The sequence below is a fragment of the Meriones unguiculatus genome, chromosome 2 (genome assembly GCF_030254825.1).
Source record: "Meriones unguiculatus strain TT.TT164.6M chromosome 2, Bangor_MerUng_6.1, whole genome shotgun sequence".
In the NCBI taxonomy this organism is placed as follows: Eukaryota; Metazoa; Chordata; class Mammalia; order Rodentia; family Muridae; genus Meriones; species Meriones unguiculatus.
The window spans coordinates 71,363,725-71,380,705 of record NC_083350.1 but is presented as its reverse complement, the minus strand read 5'-3'; the positions used below and the strand labels follow the sequence as shown (position 1 = coordinate 71,380,705).

Genomic DNA, 16,981 nt, shown 5'->3' with positions numbered 1-16,981 from the left:
ATGGGTGACAATGGCCACCAAGGAGACCTCTACTACGAGAGCCACGGAGGGTTCTCACTATCACCCCAAGGACTTCACTGTTCTGAGAACTTTTGCGGCCCGATGTAAAATCGCATTAGGGGTGAGTGAATATTTTTGAATGCGTTTCAAAATGTTCTTGGTCTGTATGTCAAATCAAAAAGGGCCCCCAATTCATTCCCACAACTTCTGTGAATACATACTGTGTTTAAAAATAACCGAGTTTTGTGAGACCTGTCTTTCATTGAGTTCCTCATCCTTTTGCGTTGGTATTAAAACAAAGTATTATTATAAAAAAAAAGCCGCTTTGGACGCAGAGAAGAGCATGTCTGATTGCATGCGGGTTGATGCCCCAGGTCCCGCCTCTGAGAAAAAGGTATCGGATGGGTCTGATGCTCTTTGGGTGGATGACACCTAAATGAACATCGGTACAAAGTCCCAATTTATTTCTAATATCAGAGATCAGACCTCTACTCTTGCCTGATGCGTCTAAAACAAAAAGGGGGAACTGTAGAGAGCTGCGGAATGCTATGCCTTAAAGATGGAGCTGGTTTCCGCCTTCCACCTTCCCGATGGTGAGTGCTCTCTGTCACGAACAACTCCACATTTGGCTAAGGCCGAGGATCTGGCTTGCTTCCATGTATGTGGACCTATCTGCATTGCCCCCGTGGCACGCCTGGATTGGCTACCCAGAGGCTATTTAAGCTGTGGGCTGGCTTTCCCCGGGGTCCGAGGATTGTTCAATGTTCCTGAATAAACTGCATTGAAAAAAAAATTAAAAAAAAAAAAATCACCCTGAACAGTCTGTCCTTTTTATTCATTAGTGATTAAATCACAGGTGGCTCCAAGGGTGATTTAAGGAAACACAGCGAGCTGTCACCCTGTGACCGAGCTTATGTAACAGCCGACTTAACGGAGGCATTTCTTCACTGTTATATTATGCTTGGGTATGTGCCTGGGGCCATAGAGGAGGAACGTGGTTTCTCCAAACTCAGTGTCCATGATGATGGTGAGTGTACATACTGCCACATTTTTACTGGCAATATACATTTTAAAAGTTAACCAAACAATATAATAAGTATGCTCGAGCCTGTGCCGATTCACAGATTTAGGATTAATCTAAATGAGAAGTTCTTATATATTTAATATTGTTAAGTTGCTGTGTTATTAAATTTGGTCTTTCATGTACAATATGTATTTTGGTTCCTGTCCCTCTAACCTTCTTTCATTTCCCTCCTGTCTCTAGCTGACCCTCCTCCTCTCCCTAAATCTCTTTCCTTTACTCAAAGTTTTGGTCTAGTGTTCCACGGAGTTTAACTAGGGCCTTTCTGTATGATCTCGAGTTTGGTACTCACTGTGGAGTCTGGTGAGCTCCACTCTGGGCATACAACGGGACATCATGCCAGACTCTTCCAGCAGATCAACAGTGATATGGTAGAGATCTGTGAGCCCCTGCACTCTCCTAAAGATAACTGTTAGGAAGACCTAGTTTCTGGGGACCTGTACTCACATGCCCAGCTCCTGGGAGTCTGCAGTTGCTAAGTCCTTTTCCTGTCTTTCCTCTCATGCCTCAGCCCCTCTCACCATACTCTGTGACTCTTGGATTTTTTTTTTTCTTCACTTTCTCTTCCGCAGTATTCCCTGAGACTTAAGGGGGAAATGAAATGTTTTACTTGGGCCATTCCGTCATCTGTCTTTTACTACCAACATCATGTACAGCTGCATTTCTTTTCATTATCTTCATTCACTGCAAGAAGTTTTTCTTTGTTTGTGGATGCGAGTAGCCTCTGTGTGGTCCAAGAAAGGTCCTGAATACTAGATGAGTCTTTAAAACCAATTGAAGAATAAATTGGACTGGGAAGGAGCATGGGAGGAGAAAAGGGAGGGAGGGCAGGATTGGGAGGGGTGAGGGAGGGGGCTACAGCTGGGATGCAAAGTGAATAAATTGTAACAAATAAAAAAATTAAAAAAATAATAGTACATTATGGAGCAGAATGTACAAAGGCCCTGGGAATTTTATGAGGTTACTTTCTGGAACTAAAATAATGGCTATGATTTTTTTTTTCCTCTTTGGTAATTCAGTCTACTCTGGCCGAGTAACACAAATTATTGGAAATTGACTAAGCTTAACTATGTGAGTGTGCATTAGATTGTATTTTCATTTTTGGCGAATTTTTCATTTTTGGTCCATGTTAGACAGTGAGATTCAGTAGGAAAATTCATTTAATGTGGATAATGCCAGTTAAAGTTCATCAGTATGCTTATAAAATACAGTACTGTTCCGTTAATATTTTTAATAGGTACTTGAGCAACTTTGTTATGACCTCAACATTTGATGGGTGAGCTGTGGATACCTTTAGCCACACAAAATTACTGATACTCCTTTGAATGGGATTAAGACACACTCAGCTGGAATGCTGAGGTTTTCCCTGTTAGAAGTTGCAGCAACTGTCTACCATTTGTCTAATTACCTGTTTAGCATCTGATTCTGTGCACAAAATTCAACAGTACTTTGAATTAAGCACCCCAGCACTGACAGTGCCCAACACATAGCTAGGAATTTGCACTTTAAAACAGTGCTTGGGATCCAGTAAATATGTATACACATACACATGCACTGCACCTACTATAAATACATAGTATGTATATATTAAAATGACTGTGCCCATATGCCTATATAAAATCACAGTAACACAAATGGTATCTTAAAACCCAGTACTTATTACATGATACACACACACACACATAAATATATATATATATACACACACACACACACACACACACATAAATATATATATATACACACACACACACACACACACACAAATTTATAGTTCTCTTTCTGCTGTCAAGGTCTGTGATTCTCTGCATACACAATGTTGTTATCATTTTACAAATGAGATAATTGCACGGTAATAACGTTAAGTCATTTGTACTACTTTTAAGCCAATATTAAAACACAAACTTTCTTATCTCCAGGATCTGTGATCTAAACATTGATTGCATTAACATAAAGTAGTTAATCACATCATATTAACTAATAATATAATGTGACATAATAATGGTATATACTTAGGCACCAGAATTTTTTTTTAAGACTTAGTTTTCTGAATGAGATTTAAGCATCCTCCCTATGATCTTCCTTGCTGTTTAGCTTCTTTAGGAGTGTAGATTTTAGTATGGCTATCCTACATTATACGGCTAATATCAATTGTCCCTTTTAGTGGACTAAGGGAAGGGGATGGGGGAAGAGGGAGGGAGGATGGGACTGGAAGGAGTTGAGGGAGGGGGCTTCAATCAGGATTTACAATGGATAAATTATAAAAAATAAAGAAAAAAGAGTTAGTTTATTTTTATTTACTTGTATGCGTATGTGTCTGTACTCATGTGCATACGTGTGTAGAGGCTGAACATGTCTCTGTATGCATGTGCGTATGTACAGAGGCTAGAAAAGGGTGAATGATCCCGTGCTTGACATGGGTTCTGGAAACTAAATTTGGGTCCTCTGCGAGAGCAGCAAAACATTCTTTACTGCTGAGCTACCTCTTCAGCCCCTGGGCATTTGGTTCTAAAGTACTCTTAGTGCTTATCTTAAACACCCGGTAGTAGATATAGCAACTGTTGGCTTATGTAAAGGGTTAGACTTTGTCTCTGAAAGGGGAATCCTTTGCCATGCTAATGTAGTGACTGATTGAATGTGTTTGTCTATTTGGGGAAAACTGGATGACCTGTGGCATTTCAGAATGTCTGCCCAATCAGACTTAAGGTGGACCTTCTCTACTTCATCACACACATGAAAAAAAGTGAAGCATGGAAAACAGGAAGAGGGTGGTGGAAACAGCGCAAGTACCTAACTGTGGTTTCAGTGGTCCACCATGTTTGGTGGAAGCGTTCCATGCCTCTCAGCCCTGCTTGTGCTTACACACTGCCCTGTCAGTCTTTGTTAGTATATAGTCCTGAACAAGCCGTACCTCTCTCTGTTCAAGTTGAATATGTAGGTTCAGGGTCCAGTTACACTCCCTCTCCAGAAATTTCTAAAGCCCAAAGCAGGTGAATGGGGATGAGAGACAGCAAATAGTTCACACAGAGCTGAGATCACTGACTACAAAGGTGTGAGATCATAGAACAGGTCGTCTAAGGGGAGTTTACCAGAATCAAATTCATCCATGACGTGATCCTTTACAGTCAATACACATTAATGAGCTATCCTGGGCTCCTGAAGAGTGTATGGATCCCTTTGGTGAGTTAATCTTGGTGGCCTTTTCTGTTATGGATTCTTTAAAAAATCATTAACTGCTGCTCATTAACAGACTACAAGGCAATTAGTTCATTATGACCACTGGCCAGAGCATGGGAATGCATGCTTCCTTTATCTTGAACAGCTGTTATGAGCATACCATGAAGGCAGAAACACACTCTCCTCAGCACTCTGAACAAAACATGAGTCAAACATTTGCTCATACTTCATGACTCAATATTATGTGATAGAAGGGATGGAAATTCAATTGCTCACTATGTAGAATGCCCATTAACCATTTTAATGTGATGTTGCAAAGGTTCTTTCAGACTAAACAAGCATTACCATGCTTTCATTTTTTTTTATTTGTTTTTGTGGTTCTCGGGATAGAATGTAGGGCCTTCCACACACTAGGCAAGTGCTCCATACTGAGAAATATACACAGCTGTCTTTTCACTTTTTATTTTGTAACAGGATCTCACTAAGTTGCCCAGGCAGCTGATAAATTTACAACTTTCCTTCTCAGCGGCAGAGTAGAAAAGATTACAGGTATCATTCACCAGGACCAACCACTGTTATTATTTTGAAAAGCCAAAAATTGGTCTCTCATGCATCTATACTCACCACTAAGCAATGCATTGGAACTAGGTCCTGGTACTCAACAGAGTGCATTATTACTTAGAAGGGACAGTCCACATACTTCCAGAAGTCCTTTAAATTGCTGGGATTTAGCTGAACAGCTTCAAGTGCATAGTCTGAAATCACTGTGATTCTTCACATCCTCTCATAGAGATGTGAGTCTAATTGATTTGTGAGTAAAAGTTTCCTTGTTCTTTGAACTCATCAGTAAAGGTTCCTTCCTGGACTTTCACGGTTAGACAATGATATCAGAAGTCGTCGCTTTTGTTTCTGAGTAAGAAATAAATCAACTTTAATGAAGACCTGTGCTTCAGAGAACTAGAAAAATTTAATTTTGTTCAGGCGGGAGATGCTACTGGGAGACATTAACTCAGTGCGTAAGGGGTGATTCTTGGAAAGCGTCTTCAAGGCAGTCCCCACACTACGATGATGACTGACTCAGGTAGCACACCACTACAGTTTAAGGAGCATCTTTGGCTAAGCTGCAGGATTTCATTGTTTATTTGTTTTGAAAAGGTATGACTGACGATTCTATAGAGACATGCACTTTCCATAAACTTCCAAATAAAATTTTATAAGCTAAAGGGAAGACAGAGTGCCAGAAACTTAAAAACGACACATTACATCTCACAGATAATTGAGAACAGGCCTGGCATCCTTCATTTTTCTTTATTAGACAGGAATGTTATATAGCTCAGGCTGGCCTCAACTTGATACGGATCTCAGGATGACCTTGAACTTCTGACCCTCCTACTTCTGTGTCTCAAATACTTGTAATCTCAGCATTTAAGATCTAAATAGATGCAACAAGGGCACTTGCTCAACCACGTTTGTAGCAGCTTTATTTGTAATAGCCAGAATCTGGAAACAACCCAGATGTCCCTCATCTGAGGAATGGATACAGAAATTGTGGTACATTTACACAATGGAATATTACTCAACAATTAAAAACAAGGAAATCATGAAGTTTGCAGGCAACTGGTGGGAACTAGAAAAGATCATTCTGAGTGAGGAATCCCAGAAGTAGAAAGACATACATGGTATATACTCACTTATATGTGGATATTAGACATATAATATAGGATAAACATACTAAAATCTGTATACCTAAAGAAACTAACAAAGAAGGAGGACCCTGGGTAAGATGATCAATCCTCACTCAGAAAGACAAACAGGACAGACATCAGAAGAGAGAAAAAACAGGGAACAAGACAGGAACCTACCACAGAGTGCTGTTGAAAGACTATCCAGCAAGGTATCAAAGCAGATGCTGAGAGTTGTAGCCAAACTTTGGGCAAATTTATGAAAGAAGGGGGAGATTGGAAGACCTTGAGGGGACAGGAGTGCCACAAGGAGAGCAACAGATACAAAAAAATCTGGGCACAGGGGTCTTTTCTGAGACTGATACTTCAACCGAGGACCATGCTTAGAGATAACCTAGAACCCCTACACAGAGGTAGTCCAAGGCAGGTCAGTGTCCAAGTGGGTTCCCTAGTAATGGGAACATGGACTGTCTAACATGAACTCAGTGGCTGGCCCTTTGATCACCTCCCCCTGAGGGGGGAGTAGCCTTACCAGGCCACAGAGCAAGACAGTGCAGCCAGTCCTGAGGGGACCTGATAGGTCAGATGGAAGGGGAGGAGGACTTCCCCTATCAGTGGACTTGGGGAGGAACATGGGAGGAGATGAGGGAGGAAAGGTGGGATTGGGAGGGAATGAGTGAGAGGGCTACAGCTGAGATTCAAAGTGAATAAACTGCAATTCACAATAAACAAGTAAATTATTTAAAAAAAGCTAGATAGAAGATGGATCAGAAGTTCAAGGTCATCCTGAGTTCCCTATGACGTGTGTGCATTACATTTGGTTTGTGTGAAGGGAGGGCCTTTTGCATCCTAGATAAGCACTCTAGCAGCTGATATACACCCTCAGCTCTAGTAGCCTTCTTTTCTATGCCTTTCTTTCATTCTTATAAGGAATATGATTTTTTCCATAGCGGGCCTTGGGAAGGAAGAGCTCTGCTCACTAATACCATCACAGGTATTGGAACAGTATTTGTGAAATGAGCACAAGGGAAAACGAGTCACGGGACTGCCCAACTTTCAGTGATGTGTGGGGATAGAGCTTACTGGCTTCTTTTCAGGATCCTGTTTGTCCTCTTTTCCTTCTCCTCTCCTTGACTCTTTTGTTCTGGAACCATGTGAAAAGGTAACACAACATGAGACCTTAATAAAACCACCAAATGCTTCCAGGAAAAAGGAAATGAATGGCTGCCACTCTTCAGTTTCCCCAAGTCTGTATGGCAGAGATTTTGGAACATCAATTGCCCCTCCCTCTGCTGAAAATGTTGTACTTGTTTTTTTTTTTAATTTATTTTTATATTAATAACAGTTTATTTACTTTGTATCCCATCTGTAGCCTCCTCACTCATTCCCTCCCAACCCCACCCTCCCTCCCTTATCTCCTCCCAGGCCCCTCTCCAAGTCCACTGATAGGGAAGGTCCTCCCCCCCTTCCATCTGACCCTAGCTTATCAGGTCTCATCAGGACTGGCTGCATTGTCCTCCTCTGTGGCCTGGCAAGGCTGCTCCCCCATCAGTAGAAGATGATCAAAGAGTCAGCCACTGACTTCATGTCAGAGACAGACCCTGTTTCCATTACTAGGGAACTCTGTTCGATACTGAGCTGCCATGGAGCTACATCTGAGCAGGGGTTCTAAGTTATCTCCATGAATGGTCCTTGGTTGGAGTACCAGTCTCAGAAAAGACCCCTGGGCCAAGATTTTATGGTTCTGTTGCTCTTCTTGTGGAGCTCCTGTCTTCTTGCTATCTCCTCCTTCTTTCATAAAATTCCCTGCACTCTGCCCAAAGTTTGATTATGAGTCTCAGCATCTGCTTTGATACACTTCTGTGTAGAGTCTTTCAGAGGCCTTCTGTGGTAGGCTCTTGTCCTGTTTCCCATTTTCTCCTTCTTCCAATGTCCATCCTATTTATCTTTCAGAGTGAGGCTTGATCATCTTACCCGGGATCCTCCTTCTTGTTTGGTTTCTTTAGGTGTATAGACTTGTGCTTTTCTTTGAAGGAAGATAGAAACCCCATTTTCATTTTTCAGTTTCCCTGTCTTGCCTTCTCCTCAAGAAGAGCACTCTGTCCTTGCCAGATCAATCTGAGAACTTGGCAAGTTGGAATCTAGAAAACAGGTGGGAAGCCTCACAATAAAAGGCTGTGAGAAAGAAAACTGTCTAGGACAAAAGCAGTGTGTGCTACATGTTGGGAGAATGCAGTGAAGGTTTGGCATCTGAAGAACCCTCACCAGGCACAGGAGCCCAAAAAGAGAAGGTGCAGGAGAGACAGTGCTGAGAAGTCCTGGTGCTGCAATGAGCCACATCTCCTTCTTTCTTCAGGAGATCCCATTCAGTACTGAAGTCTGTTTTGTGTCTGCCACTCATCTAGTCAGTATGTTGCTCTGTAAAGCTCGGCACACATGCAGCTGTACAGGACTTTACTGATCCCTTTAACGATCTGCTTACTTCAGCACACCTGTTTATAAAGACTGAAAGTGCTAGCCAAAGTGGTGAACAACTGACAATGAGACAGCAAGGTGCTCAGACAATGAAATAGGCAAAACTTATGTAAACGGACAGAAATTATGCCACATGAATCTTTTTCTTATTTAACTTTGATAAAGCCCCTTGTTCATAGCTGCAAATATCCTATAAATCTTGCAATTTTGTGTGACCTGAATGGATTCAAGTTACCAAAAATGTATCCCTATGATTGAGAATGAGAAATGTAGCTCAGTTTGTAGTGTGCTTGCTCAGCATACAAAAGGTGCCTAGGTTGAAGTCCCAGTATCAGCTGAACAGGGTGTGGTAGAGATAACTGCCATTTTAGCACTGGAGGAGTGGAGGCAGAAGAACCATGAACACTTAGAGGATTTGTGTAAGAACCAAAAAAAAAAAAAGAAGAAGGGAGAGAGAGACAAAGAGAGACTGAAAAAGACTGGCAGATCTAAACAGAGTGAAAGAGAGAGAGTGAGAGGCAAGGGAGGAAGAAGGATGAAGGAAGGGAGGATGGACAGACACAGCTCCAGTTTTAATGTCATAACTGACTCTGGAAACTTTTCTGTCCCTTTCTGGAGAAGTAAGCTATTTTGCTCATGAAACAAACTGAAATTAATGCATCTTTAATTAATCTTAATTAATTAAAATGTTTTTTATTCAGAGGAAAAATTTAATTTCTCTAGCTAGAGAGCCAAAGGAATTCCTTAAAGATTCATCACTGTACAAATAGAAGCCACGAGGAGATGTTATTATTAGCAACTTGGCCTCCTGATGCAGAGCACTGGAGACTGAACTGTGCTCTCTCTCTCTCTCTCTCTCTCTCTCTCTCTCTCTTCTTTTGTCCCTAAGAAAAAGCAGTCCCTCACGAGTGCAGTTAGCTGTGCTTATACTTCACACAATCATTAGCTAAGGGCTGTTCTTCTCTTCTTGTCTGAAGGGTTAGCTCCATTTGTAACTAGCCCTCTAATTCTGCTAACAGCTTTATTGGACATGGATATACCAGTCTTTGGCTGAGCCAGTTTGTTTCCATTTTGTTATTTGTTTTAGGCCTCAAAACCTCATTTGTGATGTAAATAAAACATGCTTATAGCTTACTAAATTCCCACCTCATCTATACTTTGTCTCTATGATCCCGGATTCTCAGCTATTCGGAATTAGAATTTATTTAATACTTACAGTTTGCTTTTTGTCTAATGATAAATAACATAAAGATAAGGCATAAATTAAAGCATTGCATATTTGTGTAACATTTTAATATGTAAAGCTTATTAAAAAACAGTAAGTATGTAATATGGCATTTTGGGTTTGGATCAATTTCATGGTCAAACATTGTCAACTCTACATTAACAACTGACAAATCAGTTTGTCCATTCAATACCTATTTTCATAAAAATAAGGTTTTTACTCATATCTTCCTCATAATTCAAAAGTAAAAAGAATTTAGGGCTTTGGTTGTATCAACATAACTTACAGTTTTTTATGACTGGCCAATTGGCATCTTGTGCAGCTTAGAGCCTGCATTTAGGAGTGAAAAGGCGGAAGGGCACAGAGGCAAGACAGAGAAGGTGAGATGTTGCAGATGAGGCATTCGGCCGTGTAGACAAGTGGCGTAGTAACAGCAAGTTGATAATGTCTGAACCACGAATGACAGCAGATATTTGCCCACGGAGTATTTCTACTTTACAGCCAATAATAACATGTTACAGAGTTTTAACTCGTAATATGCTAAGCCCTTATTTTTGGAAGGCTTCTATTTTAGTTACTTTTCCGTTGCCGTGTTAAAATGCCATGACTAAAAACAACTTGTAGAAAAAAGTTTATTTTGGCTCTCACTTCAAGTGGGATAAAAATCCAACCTGTAGGTGAGCTATGACGGTAGGAAGCTGAGAAACTGCATCTCTACTATACAGGAAGCAGAGAAATAGCGAGCAGGAAGTTCAGCTCTCCCAATGGCATTTTCCCTCACCTAAGGCTCCGCCTCCTAAAGGTTCCATAACTTCCCCAACCAGCTCCATCAGTCAGGCTCCAAGTGTTCAAACATGTGAGCCTCTGGGGGAATATTTTTTATTCGAAGCAGAAAAACCATCTTAGCACTACCACGGCTGACCGGGAGACAATTGGTCTGGTAAGGATTTCCCGACTTTGCCATCACATTGTGATGCTCTTTGGTCACAATCTTGTCTTCGTATTTTTACATGTACATCAGAATAGAAGGCTCGTGTTGAGAGTTTTCTAATGTCCCGTTGTTTATGAGCCAACTGATTAGCTGTGAGTTAAAAAATTCTCTTGAATTACACAGATAAAGTAAGAGTTTGGCTGGCACACACTATTCTAGGCCACACACTGAAAGCAGGCTGGAAAGGCTAAAAAATTTCAAATACAGTTTCCTTCATTCCTCTAACAGCTCTGGCATATTAGTGGTCCTTATTCATGATTGAACTAATGCTAATTACTGGCCCATAAGACCTGGTTACTGTCAGCCGGATACCTATCCTTGTTTGTGTAGACCTGCCTAAAACATTACACCTGACTGGTTAATTTAACAGCCTATACCTGGAGAGGGCAGAATGGGGTAGCCACCTTAGGGGTGGCTAAGGTTCCAGGGCTTAGGAGAATCTCACAAGAATCACAGGAAAGAGATGGATGGGGAGAGAGGAAGAAGGAGGACCCCACCATGGGTTAATTTGGAGAAGAAACCACGTGGGGCCAGGAGGAAGGACTGCAATAATGTTGTGAAAAGGCCCCGATGAAGAAAAAATGCAAATATTTATAAGATTATGGATGTAAGATAGGATGTTTAAGAAGGATGGCATTGGATGGGTGCTGGGAAATGGATGGTGAGGTGATTCAGACAGTGTAGGTAGTGATAGCTGCTTGGCCCAAGGTAAATAAGACAATAAATAACAGGTGTCTGTGTCCTGTTATTTGTGATAGCTGGTTAGATAATACCACTGTTATAGGGCAAATAATAATAAATATTATATAGCCCAACATCTTTTTTTTTTAAACTGCAACAGACATCTTTTCATGTCATTGCATAGTACCTTCTAGAGATAGCTATGGCTTCTTTCTTGTCATTTCAGTGTAAACTTTAGAGGTGCCTTTAGAAGCCTATCATATGGCTTTACTATCCAGTGTACTGAATCTGACGGGCGACTTGTAGCAAGCAACCCTTGCAGATTCTCTGCCACTTGCGTTTCTGCCGTATGATCCAACTACGCTCAAATAGTGCATCTATGTTATGACTCAGAATTTGCTTCTTGTTCGGTCCCCCATGAATTTTTTTTCTAGCTTTCCAGTGCCTTAAGCCTCCCTTCTCTTTTATTAATCCTTTCTTAAGCTTCTGACAATCATTTATGCACTTAGACACCCAGAAATTGGCTGGCCCCAGACTTTCTGTTGATCTGCTCAAATGAATTTTAGGAAATCTACTGAATCCTTTTTACTAGACCTTGAGGGCTCTTGTAATAGTTACACACATCTGCCTGTTTAATTTTCCCTGGAGCTACTTCTGAACACTAACCTCAGCTGGGGTGCAGATCAGTGGTAGAATGCTTGCTGGCGTATGCAAAAGTTTGGGCTTAATAAACACATACATCTCTCTGTTAGGTGTTCTATTCAGCACAGTCTCTGAATTCTTTGCTTTATTAAAGTCATCGGTTAAGTCAAAGTTGTTTAAGACTATTGAACATAAAATGACACTGACAGGTGTATTATTTCATAGAAATAAGCAAATTAGTTTGGTCTAGTGAGAATAAGTATTTAAATTATATGTGAATACTATATTAAATGTTTCACATTAACAGAAGTTTATATGATAAATACTGACAGTACTTTATATGATAAATGTAATCTTTTTAAAATAGTCTTTTAAAAAAACACACATTTTATATTACACATTTATAAATATTGGAAGCTAGATTAGGGAAAGGAAGAATGAAAAGAAAAATGTGTCTAAATATAAATGTTAATTTTTTGTTCTAAATCATCCTTTTCTTTTTCAAGATAATGCAATTTTACCTTTTCACTGAAAACATCTGCATATTTGGTGAAGACTTGATGTAGTGATGGGGAGGGGAAAGAACTGGCACTGTTTTCCTTACCCACCAGGAACAACCATTGTCGTTCACACAGACTGGACGCTCTGAGAGGATGACAGGTGATAACCTCCACATGTGCCCACATTACACGATGTTTAAATCAGTTCAAACATGCCTTTCACTGTGCTTATTTCTTTACAGGAAAAAAAAAAAAAAAAACAACTTTCAAATACTTCCTCTGAAGGTTACCAGTTCCTTTTCTGTTGCTGTGATAAAGGCAACCAAGGGAAAACAAAGGTTTATTTGAGCTTATGGTGTCAGAGGAAGGAAGCCCATCATGGCAGGAAGGCATAGCCTTAGTGAAGAAAAGCATGATATCAGGAAGAAGAAGATGTCTCATGACATTCTCATCCAACACAGAAAGCTGAGAGAATTCAGAGCAGGAAGTAGGATGAGACTAAAACCTCTGAGAGTCAACCCCACTGACATACTTCCTCCAGCAAGGCTCCCCATCCTGAAGTCTCCATAACTCTCCAAACACTGCCACCAACCAAAGTCATACCCAGATCCTTATCCTAGCCAGCTATAATTAAGCATACACTGATCAGCTTTCCCCACCTCTTTCCTTCCTCCTACTCTTGTTGACCTCCATAAGTTAACATTTCACTCTAAATTTCCATACAATAAACTTTAAAATGTTTTGTTCTGAGATTTTTCTTTCATGTTTTTGAGTGTTTGAATGTATGTGTACAATATATGTGCAGTACCTGCGGTGGCCAGAAGATGGCATCAGCCCCCCTGGGACTAGGGTTACAGATGGTTCTGAGGGCTGAGAATAGAAACCAGGTTCACTGGAAGAAGAGCCAGTGGTCTTAACTTCTGAGCCATCTCTCTAGGGCCAGCAGTCAACTTTTTAAATTCCACAGGTGGGTTTGCAAGATACTTGCCATTTTGTACCTGGCTATTTCATTTTACGTAATGAACTCCAATTCCATCCATATTGCTGCAAATGCCCAGCTTTTATTCTTTTTCTTGCCAACCAGTATTCTATTGTGCACCTAGCATCCATTCCTTATGCAGCCAACATATGATGGGCATTTAGGTGGTTTCCGTTCCGTGGCTATTGTGAATAGTGAACATGCTATCACAGGTATCTCTTGGATAAGTTGATTTCATTTCTAAATATATACCTATCAATGTCATGATGTTCAGATACGTAATTTACTCTTTTATTTTAAATTGTGGCCTTAATCTAAGGTAATGGAAAGGTATACAGGTATTTTATTTTTATTTAAAATTTAAGCTTTAAAAGGATATACATTCAAAATTGGTTTTCCTCCTCCTCCTCCTCTTCCTCCTTCTTCTTCTTTCTTTTCTCTTTGTGGCAGTTACAGAACCATTAAATGCAACTTAGGAACAACCTGGGCTTTAGGGGTGGAGACCAGAGGCAGGCAACTGTCCAGGTGGGGCATGTGGGTCTGGTCCTGGCAGGGGCTCAGGCTGGGGTAATCTGAGGGGCTGGGCTTCGGAAAGCCTGGGGGCTTGTGCAGGCTCTGAAGCTTGGCCAGCAGCATGGAAGATGAAGGCCTCCGTGGGATTCCTGCAGGACTCTAGGATTTTCCTGCTTCTTTCACCTGCAGTGTCCGGTTCTAACAGCTCATCAATGTTGACCTCACCTGGCATAACTGACTCCCTACCTGGGTGGAGTTCTGAGAGTCGTTCGTCGATACACTTCTCCAGGTCTAGCCGTAGCTGAAGCTCAGGCCCATAGTGCTTGATGGTAACTGGCGCACACTGCTTCTGCAGCCTGCTGGAGCTGCTCTTGGGCCATGGGCCTGCAACGGGGACCGCAGCTTGTCCAGCCACTGCACTGCCATCATGCCGCCCCACCGTCCAAAATCAGTTTTCTTATAAATATCATCCTGCTTCCCTATCTATATCCCTTGCTGAACAGGACTACCTTATCATGCCTTTATGGACTCACTCAAATACCACATTTTCAGGACGGTCATGATAACTGCACATTACAGGGGCCGCGTAGAGGCCTTCCGCTTTATCTAAGTTAGGTGTCGGCAGTGTTTCTAGAAAGTCCTATTGTACAACAAAGCCCATGTAGTAACCAAAGCACGTGAGGCAAACAAAACTGAAATATCAAGAATTTTTGTGCCCAGGTATCCTTATCCTCCAGCCGCCAGGGAGAGGGCCAGTTCAAGCAGGCTCTTCCTGCAAAATCACGCACCACAACATGTTGGTTCCTAGGACTCATCTCCTGTTTATCCACGGAAAGTGGCATTTTCCAACTCTTTAGGAGCTTATAATATTGGTGGTTATTTCGGCCTCGATTTGGGAAGCAAAATACTGAGTGATACCGGCATGTTGAAGCAAGACAGGAAGCAGGCTACTTCTGAGGACTGTGAAGAGCCTCTGAGTTCGCCACGGCGAACTGTGTGTTGCTCTAGAACAGGCAGGGAAGCCTGCTTACTGCAGAGGGGCATCATGTGACCCGTGTGCACAGATCTAAGTGGGGCCGATGCCAGCTGCTGGACACCCTCCCTCCCCATCGCACTGTGCATCGTGTGTGAGCCCGTTCCTCACAGCCTGTTCATTTGCCTGACAGCAGCTCCTGGTGAATTGGAAAATCAGTTCTGACAATTTGTCTTTTAACCTCAAGGCTATGTCCCAGTTACCTAGGTGAGTTTGACAATTTGATATTTCTCCTCATAATCAGGGATAGGTTAGGACAGTTGGCCTCTGAGCCATTGCCCCTCAGAGAGGAGTTAGATCTCCATGTCTTTCCATTACAAGTGGGTGGGAGGAAGCTCCCAGCTCAGCTGAGAAGGGGGGACATCCAGCTCTCTTCATTTAGGTATAAGGAGAGCTGAGTCATTCATTACCCAGGGGTTTGGGCAGGGCAGATGGAGAAAGACGGAGCACTTGCTCAGCTTTTTCAGCTTTAATTTGAAGTGTATTAAAATAAATTCGACTGCGAAAGTGTGAACGTTCAGTGTGGCGTTCCTTGTGGATGTTCTCAACCTAGCGGTTTGTAGCGACCATTGTTGCCATTACAGAAGGGTTCTGTTGTGCTACTTTGCCACTAATCTTCGCCTCATTGCTTACATCAGTGTTTTACTTGTTGGGAATCACGGGTCTGAAATTTCTTCTTGCAAGGACTGTTTTTTTATTTTTATTTTTTTTTTCATTTACACCTTTCTATTTTCTTTAATGCCTTTAGGTTTCTTGATATTTCTGCATCCATTAGGATATTTTGACTGTAAGAAACAGTGATTTCCAACTCAAGTTGGATAAAACAATACAGATTTTCAATTACATAACTGGAAGCTGAGGCCTCAGGCCAGTTACTTCTGGGCCACTTCCCACTATGGATACTTTTTGCAGCTTCTTGCTGATTCAGGGCCATGGTCAAACTGTTTTCTTGTGGCCAAAGGATTTTTGAAAGATGATCGCAACTCTTTCTAGTCCATACATCTGGAATCAGAATGTCGTATGGGAAGAGACTAAGGAGGAGAGAGGGGGTGAGCACTGGACATTTCCTAGTAAGATATGGCATAGTCTGGCTGGTTAATTATGATTCTTACTGGGAATGTCTATCAGGGTGTTTCTGGAAAAGATGAGAGTTCAGGACTTAGCAAAGCAGGTAGTCCTCCTCAGTGTGAATAAGAATAGTTCTGAATGTTCAGAGTGGACCCAGAAGCTCAGGGAGGCCAAGTCTGCTCCCAGGCAGCACTGCCCCTCAGGGCTTCCCTCCTGGTTTCTGTGTCCTCAGTTTCAGAATGGAATAAATCTACACCTTCACATCTCTGGATTTCAGATTTAAAACAACAACAACAACAACAAAAATCCCTGAGTATCCCTGGTCTCTGGTCTTGAGTGGATGACAGATCCTAACATGTCCCAATTTTCATAATTATGTCCTGTACCTGTCAGTGTGTGTACAGGTGGCTACATGCACATATTTGTGTGAATACTTTTCTGTACATACCTCATATCAGTTGTGTTTTACTAGAAAACCACAATGCACTTCCCGACATGAAAGTACAATTCAGTCATGAATCAAAACGACTTAAATTTTGTGAGCCATTTTATCAGCAAGTGAAACAGTAGAAAATAGGTGACAATGACTGACTTAATAGTGGTCACACATTCTCTTCTGCCTTTGCATAACTGTGCATATGTCCTTTCTTCCGTCCACTTCATGGCAATTCCTGGGTCATTTGCACGTGAAAAATTCTTCCAAGCTTCACGTGTCTGAACACCTGGTTCCCAGGTAGTGGTGGTATTATGGGAAATTGTGGGGCCTTTGAAAGGTGGCACCAAGATGGAAGAAGTAAGCTCAGAGAGGGCGTGGGCTTTATGGTTGAAGCTGGATTCAAGTTTGCTGGCTGCTGGTCTCAGGGTTTCTAGTGCTGTGAAGAGACACCGTGACCATGGCCAAAGGACAAACTCTTAATTGGGGCTTGCTTACAGC

At 41.6% G+C, this 16,981-nt stretch overlaps 1 protein-coding gene and 1 pseudogene across 2 annotated transcripts in view; both read right to left on the bottom strand.

The window, feature by feature from the left end:
* Chst9 (carbohydrate sulfotransferase 9) overlaps positions 1-16,981 on the bottom strand; it is a 270,592-nt gene that overhangs the window by 188,015 nt on the left and 65,596 nt on the right. The gene's annotated exons all lie outside the window — the stretch shown is intronic.
* LOC110560734 (protein phosphatase 1 regulatory subunit 14A-like) lies at positions 13,884-14,372 on the bottom strand (annotated as a pseudogene).